Consider the following 4478-nt stretch of genomic DNA (forward strand, 5'->3'; position numbering starts at 1 on the left):
GATTCCACAGATCTTATTGGTGGAAACACTTATATTGATAAGAAAGAATTTCATCAACCAATCTTCTGGCAGAAAATGAACGAATTAAATTTAAAATATTTTGTGGAAACTTATTCATTTATTATTCTATGTATTAGAATAATTTTATTTAGTATGATTAATTAATTAATATTTTAACGATGTTTTAAATATTACTAATGTAGTGTTAATTTTTTTTCAAATTGAAATGAAAGTGTTTTTCCTTATGAGGACAGTCGAGCAGTGAAGCAGGTTGCTCCAGGAGTTTGTGCAATCTTCTTCTCTGGAGATTTTCAAAACTGGACTGGAGAAAGACCTGAACAGCATGGTCTAACCCCAGAGCTGTCCTGGCTTTGAGGAAGGGATTGGATGAGAGACCTGCTGACATCACACCCAGACTGAATTATCCTGAATAGATACAGATTTTTGGGAAGGATGGGCTGGGACAGCAAGGAGGGGGAATCAACCTTTATGTGAGAGAGAAGCATGGATGTGTGGAGTTTTGTCTTGGCACAGGTGATGAGCCAGTTGAGCTTGTGAGTGAGGACTATCAGGCAGACTAACATCAGTGATGTTGTGGGTGTCTGCTATAGAGCATCTGGTCAGGAAGAAGAGGTTCTTCTCCTGCAAAAAGCAGGATCCCAAGCATGGATTTCAGAAGAGCAGACTGTCCTGTTCATGCCTCTTATTGGAAGAATTCCATGAGAGATGGCCCTGGAGAGAAGAGGGGTCCGGAAGACCTTCCTGATATTCAACAATTACCTTGTCCAAGTTCAAGAATGATTGGTCCTGAAGATCAGGGAGTCAAGTAAATTTGTCAGGAGGCCTGCACAGATGAACAAGTCTCATGAAAAAGTTTAGACATAAAAAGGAAATGTACAACAGGTGGAAACAGGAACAGATGACCTGGGAGGAATACAGAAACATTGTCTGAGCAGGGATGGAGTTAGGAAAGCTAAAAGCCACCTGAATCTGCCAAGGCACTTGAAGGCAAACAAAAGTTTTTGCAGGTGTATCAGCAGCAAAAAGAAGGTTAGGAATAATGAGGGGCTCCTCCTGAATGGAACTGATGATAAAGGGCATGGAGAAGGCCAAGATTCTCAATGCATTCCTCAGCTCAGTTTTTACTGGTAAGATCCATCCCAGGAAATGTTCAAGGCCAGGCTGGATGGGGATTTTAGTAGCCTAGTGTAATGGAAGGTGTCCCTGGCTATGGCAGGGGGTTTGGAACTAGATGATCCTTAAAGTTCCTTCCAACACTAACCATTCTATGATTCTGAATCAAAGACCAGTGAGAAAGTCTGAAGCAAGAAAGACCTGCCCTCGGTGGAGAAGGATCTGATTAGGGAACATTTAAACAAACTGGACAGATATAAGTCCAAGAGACCTAACAGGATGCATCCACAAGTGCTGAGGGAGCTGACTGATGTCACCGAGAGGCCACTCTCAGTTATCTATGAAAGATTACGGTGACTGGGAGAGGTTGCTGAGGACTAGAAGAAAGGAAATGTTGTCCTTGCCTTCAAGGAGACAAATAAGGGGGATTCAGAAAACTACAGGCCTGTAAGCCTCACCTCAGTCCCTGGGAATGTGATGGAGCAAATCCTCCTGGAAATAATTTCCAGACCCATGAAGGATAAGAAGTTGATTTGGAGTCATCAGCATAGATTTACAAAGGGGAAATCTTGCTTAATCAACCTGATAGCTTTCTCTGATGAGATGACTGGCTTGGTGGATAAGAGGAGAGCGGTGGATATTTTTTATCTTGACTTTAGCAAGGTTTATGGCATCATCTCCAGTAACATTATCATAGACAAACTGATGAAGTACAGGCTTTTACAGCTAAAGAGATGGTGAGGTGGATTAAAAACTGTCTGAATTGCTGGCATCAAAATTTTGCAATCAACAGCAGTCTGAGGCCACAGTATGATAGTAGTGTACCCCAGGGCTCCTTACTGGGGTAATATGTAACATTGTTTAACAACTTCATCAATAATTTGGGTGATATGTCTGTGTGCACCCTTAGCAGATTTAAATAAAACTGGGAAGAGTGGTTGATACACCAGATGGTTTTGCTGCCTCGACAGACTTTGACCAGCTGGAGAACTGAGCAGACCAGAACCTTGCAAAGTTCGGGCAGAGGTAGTGTCTCATCCTGTACCTATTGAGGAATAACCCCAGGCTGGGTGCTGACTGCCTAGAAAGGAGCTTTACAAGATAAGGACCTGGGGGTCTTAATGGACAGCAAGCTGATATGGGTGACCAACGTGCCCTTGCAGCAAAGAAGGCCAACTATACCCTGGGCTGTATTAGAAGGCACATAGCCATTAGGCTGAGGGACATGATCCTTCCCCTTTCCTCAGCACTGGTGAGACATATCTGGACTGCTGTGTCCAGTTCTTGGCTCACCAGTATGAGATACATAGACTTAATGGAGACAGTCCAACAAAAAGCCGCTAAGGTGATTAAGCGACTGGAACATCTCTGCTGTGAGAAAAGGCTCGGAGAGCTGGGACTGTTCAGTCTAGAGAAGATAAGGCTGAGGGGGATCTTTCCAAAGTGAATAAATACCTGAACAGAAGGAATACAGAAGTTGGAGCCAGATTATTCTCAGTGGTGTGCAGTAACAGAACCAGAGGCAACGGGCATAAAGTAAACTACAGGTGATTCCCTCTGAACCTCAGGAAATACTTTATTATTGTGAGGGTGACCATGCACTAGAACAGGTTGTGGAGTCTCCATCCTTGGAGGTATTCAAAACCTGACTGTACACAGCCAAGAGCAACCTGCTCTATCCAACCCTGTTCTGTAGTGAGTTGGACTAGACTCCTCCTAAGCTGCCTTTCAACCTCAGCAATCCTGCTATCTTGCAGTTCTAAAATTTAGTTATTAAGGGAAATGCCAGCATTTAAAATTTTCCACCAGACTTGGAATGATATCAAATATGAAATGATTGGATTATCCCCTGGGACAGAAAATTTGTCTCCCAAGCAGTCATCATTATGCAGTTTTAGTTGTGCATAACCACAGACACTTGAATCTTTAAGTATTTATCTGAAACATTGCTGATGAAAATTCACATACAATTGAAATAATAGATTTGCCAAAAGGGAGGGCAGGGAAGAGGAATGCATTCCTCCCACTTTTCTACAGTCCATCAAGAAGCATAATTTAGTTAATTTGCCAGAGAAGCATCTGAGCAACTATATGAAGCCTTTACTCACATCATGGCTGCATCCTACCCTGAATCAATAGGAAGAATACTCACAGGATTGCTTAAGGGAGAGATAATGACAAAAATAAATTAAGCAATAAACATTATATGGCACAGTTTGCACTTTACCTTCACAGCTTATAAGGAGGAATTTAGGACTTCTGTGATGTCGTCTTGACTTAACAGTAGTATATGTCCTAGCTATCTTTTGCTGGCAAATCAGTTGATCAGGTGAAGGTGGAAGGGCAATTGCAACATTATCCAGTCTCCTCCTCTCACAGGAATTAGCTTCAAGGTTCCTTGGCGCCTCAGTGAACAGCAAGGTTATACAAAAAAGAAAAAGAAAGGATAGACTTTCTGACAAGAAGATCATATTTTTCCTTTGAAACCCAAACCTAGTGCTGTATAATACTCAAGTAGATAAAAAGTCAGGATCCTGACTTCTGACTTAGTTTTGTACATTGTAACATCTGTATGATAAACACACATATAGGTGCATTTCTGAAAAAGGAAATCCAACCAAAGAATCCAACCAAAGCAGGTAAACCATTCTTGAGGAAACTTAGAGAATGTGAAAGAAACTTAGGAAATACTATAAAATCTATAAACTGGTTCTGTTTTTAACCAACCTATATAGTGTAACAAAGAATATGTATCATAGGAAACACAACCTGATTTAATTATATAGAAAATATTATTTCATGTTTAAATATATGTCATTTTATTAAGGGGAAAAAAAAACAAAACAAAACAACAAACCCAACAACAAAAAAAACAACCCAACAAATAGTTCAATTCTAAAAATATCCAAAAAAGTTAAAATTCCATTTTTTATATCCTCAAATAATTATAGTTAACTTAATGCATCATATTACTGAGGTAAATAACCCAAATTAATTAACCAGAAAACCTATACTATAGTGTTAGCAGTCTTATATTAGCCCTCCACAGAATATAATTGCATATTTCAAAAGGAAAAATAGAAAAGATCTGAACAAAAAACATCACATAGTGAAAGCTCTTTGATGCAGATAAAATCAATCTATAGTTATCATCAATATTAGCAGAGCTCCCACATAGCATGTTAACTTTTTGTATATGTGAATCAACAGTAGTTTGATCCATAATTAAAGTAGGTATAGCAAAAGATTTGGCCCTTTTTTCATTTATTCTTTTTATCTTATTCCATGTCTTTTCTGCTGAAGTATGGTGATTAATACAGCTACAGAAGTTTTGCCAGCATGAT

This window comes from Numenius arquata, chromosome 1 (assembly GCF_964106895.1).
Source record: "Numenius arquata chromosome 1, bNumArq3.hap1.1, whole genome shotgun sequence".
Lineage (NCBI taxonomy): Eukaryota > Metazoa > Chordata > Aves > Charadriiformes > Scolopacidae > Numenius > Numenius arquata.